This window comes from Strix aluco, chromosome 3 (assembly GCF_031877795.1).
Source record: "Strix aluco isolate bStrAlu1 chromosome 3, bStrAlu1.hap1, whole genome shotgun sequence".
NCBI classification, from domain to species: domain Eukaryota; kingdom Metazoa; phylum Chordata; class Aves; order Strigiformes; family Strigidae; genus Strix; species Strix aluco.
Genome location: NC_133933.1, coordinates 67,256,094 through 67,264,744, shown reverse-complemented (window position 1 = coordinate 67,264,744; position 8,651 = coordinate 67,256,094).

The following is an 8,651-nucleotide window of genomic DNA, read 5'->3' as shown; positions in this document are numbered from 1 at the left end:
GGGGTGACTGTCCAGGGGGGCATTGCTCTAAAGGAGGTGTCCTATCACTGAAGGTGGTGCACTTGGTGCCAGTGCCAGGTGCCAAAAGTTCCTCTCATCTCCTGTTAATGGCTGTTACTCTATCATACATGACAAAATGTCCTGGGCCCACCAAAGCATGCCAGGATCCCTTGTTATGCACAACATCTTGTTTACAGGCAGAGGGGAAATTCACCTTGTGTATAAAGGCAATAATCTGTTGTTAGTATAAATCAAATCTCAGCAGTCTAATGCAAGAATTACTAGAATCTGTTACAGAAAGGGAAATAATACATTCTTGCAGAAAGAGTATTGATAATGATAACACAGTTAAAACCATTATACACACACTTCTTAGTTTCTACCCCTTTTCCTGATGTTTTGCTCAACCTTTCCCTGCTCCTCTGGCTCCTAGGGTGGTGATTTGACTCTGGTAGTGGTGGAGCTGGTGTTAAGGAAAGTTGTCAGCATCTGGAGTCCTTCACCATGTTCAAGATGATGATTTCTGCTTCCTCACTTGAGGATCCACTTTAGGTCTTTTTTATGTGCTTGCTAACATGCTTTTAAACCTTGCTCTTTCTCTGCTGGCCTGCAAATCCACGTTACATCTGAATGAACTGTATCTCGTGCTTTCTATGTATGTTAGGTACTATTTCCTTGCTCTTTGTTGCCCTAAAACCAGTTTTGTCCAGATTTGCATTTCTTTAACTGGCTGTTGGTAAGTTGCTCGTACCTGTGGGGTTTCCAGTGCCAGGCCTGTGCCTGGTCTCTTATAATCCCATGGCTGTACTCCTCTATACTGCGTCCTGTGTCTCCACTTCTCAAGGTCTCTGTTACCAAGCCTGTATTTCTCTACACCACAAATTATGTTAGATTTGTAAAACCACAGCAGTACCAGACAAAGATTAACAAAAATTAAAAATATTAACTATAGACAGGCAATGAATTAGAAAATTTAGAAAAATGCCCTTTTACTAGCAGTGGCAGTACCCTGTTGCAGGCTACGTGGTTACACCCTTATCCAATATCAGGTGGTGGTGACCCTCTAGAGGGCCATGGAGCAGAGGGTTCCCAGGCTGGAATGGCTCCCTGGTGCTGCATGGGCTGGGTGAGGAAGCAAGCAGTTGCTTTGCCCACTCCCTCCAAGGGCCCAGGTCTCTGTCCGAGGACATGGAGAAGGCAGCTTGCTGGCCAGGCACCCTGACAGGCCAATGCAGGCTCTGAGAGGATTGTGACCTTCAACATAGAGTGTTCTGCATCATGGACACTGGAGTTACAGCCTGGCGATGGTGCTAAATAGTGTTGGTTAGGAAAGATCTGATACAATGAGGTGCAAAGCACCATAGGTAGCTGCACAGCCTGAGCATGCTCCTGCTGAAGTGTAGCAGCATTTACAACTAGTCTGTAGCACCTGTGTCATGAAATTTAACCTGCCTTCCAGTGTTGCTACCAAATACAGAACAGGAATAGTCAGTGAGGTATGATTCAACCCACAACTACATATTTTTTCTTGTATGTAGTATTTGAATAGCTGATTTGTAAATATGCATGCTTTGAAATTATCTACATCAGTATCTGGAGCTAATGAGTGAAGCCATCCTTGCAATTCAGAAACATGAACTTTCCCTGTATTCTAACCGCACAAAGTAATTTGCTGTTCAATTGCTTAGCCAGCTGTCATTTTCTAGTACCTCATTTCATATGACTATTTTAGGTAGTATTTTCTAATGTTCAGAAATTGGGAAGTAACACTGGCTCGTGATCTTATTTTCCTGACGCTGACTACACTCTGCAATGCACTTGTTTAGCTGTACTAACCAACTATATCTGCAACAAGAAGGTTTCAAAAGTAATAATTATTGTAGCCAAACTTGTCTGGGTAGTAATGAATACATGGTGACTTACAGTCCTGGTAGCATTAAAGGTTTTCAGCTAGATTCATGAAGTCAGTCAGTTTCTTGGTCTTCCTTAAACCACTTCAGTCAGCATTATGTGCTTTAAGTATGCAGTTTAAATAGAAGAGCCAAGTCAGAGGATAGTTGGAAAATACTTGGGCAGAAGCAAGCCCTAGGTAACAAACAAGACATGGCAGCCATGAGGCAAGATCCTGTTTTGGAGATGATATTCAGTGTGAGAAAAACTTGGAGAAGACATCAAGAGCAATAGTATCTGTGCACACTCCCCTTTCCCTGCCAGATCTCAGTTGGAGTCTTGAGCTTCTCAGGAAAGCCGGGGTCAGAGCCAGGAGTAGGAACATTTCACCAGTCTCCAGATCAGTGGCCTCTGTTCAAGGTCCATTTAAGTCAATTGGTCTGGTGAAACTCTTTGGGATACTACAGCTTGTCTTGAAAATTATCTTCTCATGTGTTGTTTATCTCTAAGGTGATCAATTTTGAAGCAACAACTGTAATTATTTATATGAATAACCCGTATCATTATAGAGATAGGGCAGGAAAGAGAGCCTGTGATCAGATAAACCAAGAGGATGAGGGGTTTGTGAGAGATGAGGAGGAACAGGGAGATATGTTTAACCACAGTCAACTGAAACCTCCATGTCTTCTCCTGGCCTACAAGCCCAGTCCTCCAAAGTTCATACTTGTTCCCATCAGCTTCCCAAAGCCTGCCCGACCTCTTCCATCACCTTTCCTTACCATCAGCTCCAACCCACAGAACTGAAAGTGGAGTTTTGCTCACCCAGGACTAGGAGGGCGTGAGCTGGTGCTGACTCTGGTCAGAAATTGCTTTGGAAAGCAGGTCTGTCATGAAGGGGCTGTGGGTATGGTGCTCATCACAGCCACGCACAGTGGCTTTATCTCTCACTGCCCAGTCTTCACCTCAATTGACTCAAGTGTCTGCTGCTGCAAAACTATGTCCAATAGAGAGGGAAAGGCATCACAGCTGTGGGACAGGTAACTTAATCTCTGCATACTTCTTCCCCATGTACCTTTATCTTCTGTCTTTCTTTCTCTCCAAGGCTGACCATGCTGTCTTGAAATTTTTTCTCTACTTCCAAATGGCAAGAGCATTTCCAATGACCATTCTTCCTGCATGTCCAATTGTCCAGAATAGTTTATCACTCTGGATTAAACATTCAGTGTATGTTCATGGAAACACCTCTGAGCCAGGATTTCTCCAGTTTTAGAAACTAGTTCCTACTCCACCATTTCTTAATAAAAGTGTCTGCATTTACTAGGATAAAAACCAAATCTTTTCCCCCTTCTTCATGATCAGACGTCCATCACAGCTGCCTTCCTTAGGAAACCCTAGCACAGCCCCTCACAACAGCAACCTCCTTTTCTGTGACATAAGTGTCATTCTGGCAAGAATGCCTATAGACATCTAGGTTTTTTAATTGAAAAAAATTACAACCGTTGCTTAAGCTTTTCCTGTGACCTGTGCTTCTCCCCTTCTGTCTCTAAGAAATGAAAATATGTATGCACCGGTCACTCTTTGAAAGTTGTTCTTCCTCAACCTCACAAACACACAATAGCTCTTGTGAATAAGAATCTTTTTTTGAGGAAGAACAAAAAAATTAATATTCATTAGATTAAGTATGGTTCAACAGGAGGAAGATACGGAAATAAAATTGATACAGGCACTCAACACATTTAACATCAGAGTAGCTTCACTAAAAGGCATAGGCTGCCAAGTTCCTGTGCTCTAGTGACTGTGGTTTGTTTCTTATCGTTCCAGCACAAACGTGGCATTTCCAGAAAGCAACATACCCTTTGTGTAGAACTACAGGAAAATAACATGGCTCATACTGAGCGGTGCCTGTTTTCCATCTTCTCTCCTGTGAAAGAAGCAGAGATTTCTGTTTTTGCAGGGATGTTGTTACAAAATCATTTGAGAGCCAGCTGAAGCATTTGAAAAAGTTGCCAGCTGTTCATTATGACTTCTCATCTGGATGCTGCTCCCCACACAGCTGAGCTGCTGGAACAGATCTGATGGGTGTTCCCTACATCATAATACTGGACATATTAGTGCAAGTTTCAACAGTGGTTTCAGCTAAGTAAGCCAAATTTCTCCAGGAGCAGATTAGGGGTGCTTATGCAACCCATCAGTGTTCAGCTTCTCAAATTGGGGATTACATCTGAGTGAGGGGCAATCAAACAAACTTTAAAGTTTCGTTTAAAACATGGGTGTTAAGATCAGCTTTTGCGACTTTTGTCATGAATGGGGAAATTTCATTTAAAGGCTGTTTGGTTCTGGCTCTTCTGTTGTTGAGAACAGCCAGAGATTTCACTAGCAAATACAAAAACTGAGGATGCAGAGAACAACTGCATAAGCTTTGGCATCTGCCCGATCCTTCTATTATACATGTTTCACATGTCCATGCTCTGAGAAACAGCACAGTAGGGCCATTCTAGCCTGGCTGGCCATGGATCTGCATCTTCTCTGGTGTCTAATAAGGCTTTTCCTGCAACTGGAACAGTCAGAATGTGTATGTGTGTGTGTGCGTGGGCATCTCTCCCTTTTCTGGAACTTCTGATGGGTAGCAAGGGTGGAGCCTGCACTGCAGCTTTCCTTTCAGCAGGAGCTAGAATCTCTTTCTTCTATCTCTGGCTTTTTGTTTTCATGATATTTGTAAGAATTCAGATGGTATTTAATTTACATTGTCCAATTCATTCTAAAGTTATTGGAAGGGAATTCATGCAGAAGTACACATGGGGGGGGGGGGGGGGGGGGGCGGGGCACTCATACGTGCACGTACATACCCAACCCTCCCACACTGAAATGGAAATGAGGCTATAAACAATTTTTGGTTTATCTGTAAACTGTGTTTGCAGCTATCACAACAATTTCAAGAGAAAAAAATAAACAAACACAAGCATATGGGTAAAAATACAGCTGTTTTTCTTTGCTAATCCTGAATTAAGTAGCAAAACCAGAAATCAGCACTAACACAAAAAATAAACATCCATTTAACCTTTTTTGTGGTTATTGTTGTTCTGCTCATCTGGCATAAATTTTAAAAAAATAATAAATCTTTTGGGGGCTGTGATTGTTTTAACCTGCCAGTAACCCCCCTGAGTTCATCAGAGCAAAAGACAGCGAAAGCCTGTTTATTGTCCAGCAGGCACCTACACATGTTGTAAGCGAAGTTCCATCTGGTCACAACATCGTGGATCATCTGGGTAACAGCCAGGCTTCATTTGCTTCATGTCCTGGACAGCATGGAGGCAGCCGAATAGGAATATTTAAATGACTGACCAACCGCAACTGAGTTTGCCCTTGAGGATTCGTCTAATAATGGCTCCTTGCTATGGACCAGTAGTGGCTCTGCGAATTGTTTTCTTTTTTAAATGACTCAAGCTGGGCTCCACAGAATGATTTAGCCTTTTTATTAGGTGCTGACAATTTACTGCAGACATGGTCTGGCTCTTACCTTGGGAGATCTGGAGGTGGATGTTGACTGTGCCTGAAATTCTTCCTGAAACGTGTTTGTAAGCAAAACCTGAAGAAACTCGGACTGTGTAGCACAGCTGTTATTCTGGGCCTGACAGGATGTATCTCTCACCAACGCAGAGGGCACGTAAGGTGCTACCATATCAGAATTTTCCAGACATTTGAAATCAGTCACACCTGTTTTGCACTAGGGCAAAAGAGAGCAAGCGGATGCACCACTTAGTTCTGCTTAACCCGTGACCCAGGCGCCTCAAGGAGACTTTTGGCGACAGTCACTGCCACCCTGATGGGGGGGGTGGGCAGGGACTCCCAGGGCAACGCTACCTCTGTTGCCTGAGCTGCCCCAGCTCCCCAGGCTGGGCAGGAGCAGCTCACTGCTGGCGGTGCTGCCTGTAGCCCCAGTGGGATGTCCTGCTGCCAGAGGTATGTTCCCCTTAGAAAACTCTGTTCTGCAGAACTAGATGTGGGTGCTGGGCTATGAAGAGGTGTCAGGCAGCTGCCTAACGCAAACCTGTGATGTTTCAATAACGAATGTTGACTAGTGCTTGCTAGGTGAGTAACACCCTTCTCCCAGGGCTAGGAGGATATGCAAATCCCAACATGGTGCATGAGTGGTAATAGTAAGTGCTTCCAAAAATTCAATTTGTCTATAAATACTTTATTGGCAGTGCCCAAAGAAGCCTTTTTAGGCACAGCAAGTCTTTTGAAGTTCTGTAGGTGGCTCACTGCTTGTTTATGATAACAAACTTGTTCAATGGATATGGATGATACAATATGGAGAAGTACCTGAATTTACCTTCAGGGGCGGCTGTGAGAGGTATTCTTTTCTGCTTTAAAATGTGGGCATCTTCTATAAAGATGTGATTCATGGAAGATCCTGGAGTAAAAATTATCCAGGAAAAATGGCTGAGATACCACAGTAACATCTATAGGGACAGTGCATGGGCTCTTCCTTTAGAAAATCTCAGGAAGAAAGTATCTAGATGAATTACAGGGGCAAATTCTTACACAATTTGCAGCTAGCTGCTGCAGAGGCCCTAGAGTATTTTGGGGATTTCACTCGGCCGGCAACTGGGCATACCTGTGCCTACCTCCTCCCACGGCCAGCCGGGCCACCCAGCAACAGACAAAGAAGTGCTTAAAAGGTCATATGACTAGATTTCAGACCTTTTATGTCTGTATCTGTATGTATCTCTAGATATCCTGTATCTAAAGATTCTGACTCAGGTGTGCGCATAAACTTCAGATGAGTAAGGTCAATAAAACCAGTGTCATTACTCACCCGATAAAGTTATGCCCGAGCCTAAGGAGGCAGTAAATGAAGTTTCGTTCAGTCTAACCAAACTGCCCCAAAGTCACGCTTCCCTCCTCGGGCTCGGGCACGGCAATAGCTCTACAAATCCACTTGGAGCCACTGTAACACAGCGGCGGGGCCGGGACCGGCGGGGGGTGGCGGGGGCTGCTCGGCTCCGGGCTTCGGTCCCTGCCTCACGCTTTCGTGAGCGGTGGGACTGACAGCCCCCAGGACCGTCTTGTCCGAGTTACTAAGAAATAATTGACCCTTCTTTTTACATTGACGTTAGGTGATGTGCCCGAGCTTAAATATGGTTACGAAAGCAGATACTAACGTAGCGTATTTTGCCAGATACTCGAGGAACATCTTCGTGCTTTGCAAAGTGGCGTAAAAACAAAGTGCTGTTTTGTTAGGAAAACAAAGAATATTATTTCCTATCTGCTTGCACACTTAGGTATGTGCTCACGTGAGGTGCACGGTCCCGCTGAAGGTCTGAGTGCTCATACACTCACAGGTATCTGTAGACATGCACTTCGGCAGGGCTGGAAGCTTTGGGAGGAAAGGAAACGCAACTGGGAAAAAAAGCAACTCTCTCAGTGTCAAATAAAGATTGCAAGAATGGACAGAGATTGGCAGAGCACAGCTATTGAGAAAAGTATTGGCCTTAGGTTGTAAACTATAAACTGTGATGGTATATTTTATTTGAAGAATTTTATTTTAAAACTTCCATCTTTTTTCCACTACTGTTGTACAGAAAGTCTCACAAATGCTGCAATGTTTAAGAGAGATTAAAATACAAAAGCATTTTATACACCAGGCTCAGTTGATCCAAAGTATTTTTAGCATGCTATTTAATGAGATGACATGCTATATAACAAGTCAACATTAAAATAAATAATTTACAGTGGTGAAGTTGGCAGAGAGGTAGAAAAGCATTCTAGATATAAACAACAGTATCAAAAGTCTATTAAATTATTACCTTACAGTTTCAGTGACCAATAATGACTTCAATGGACATGAATCCGTTTCAGTTTTGTAAAGAAATCTTGTGTGTATTTCAGAGATGGGATGATTTTCCCTGGGCAGGAACAGCATAGTCATGTCTGTCATTAAATATTCTACTATCCTGTCCCTTCTCCATGTTATCATTTATAATCCAGATATTTAGACCATGACAAAGTATCAAATGAGACGTTTACAGTACCACTGTTGCCCTGGATGCTACATCTCTTTTTGTCTCGAGCATTCTTATTTCAATATTTGCTTCTGAACAATATCCTCAGCCACCAGACAAATGGTATTGAGTTTAGCAAAGGATAGAACCAGAATGCAGAGCTGATGCTGAGCAGGCTGTGGTCACAGGCTGCAATTCTCTGGGCAATTCCAGAGAGGCTGTGGCTGTTGGTATTTAATAGCATTTGTCGGAAGGGTGAACGGTGTAAAATGCTGAATAGGAAGCAAGCTACTGCCATTAGCCTATCAATGGCAAGGGATATTTTGAAACTAACTTTAAAAATACACATCAGCCCTTGTCATTCTGACTGGACAATATAGTGTATTTCTGCATAAGACTGATGACAAGTATAAAATAATAATTACAAAATCATTTAAATCACCAAAACCCAAAGTACTTTTTAACAATAATCATCACATAACTAAATCCTCACATATATTTACTTTTTGGATGAACAGTATTTTATGTTTATGAGTGATTCATTTATTTGAAATTGTTTTCAACACTGAATTTTTAATTGTCATAACACTGAACTTGTCAGCAGAATATGCTGTAAGAAGCCAGAGGATTCTAGCTTGAATATTTCTATAAACGTGCTTACTTACCAAAGAATAGGACACCAGTATTTTGCAGTGTTCCAAGTGTAAAACAGCCTGCGATGCTGTGCAGGAGGGCAACAAAATGGAGACTTCCACA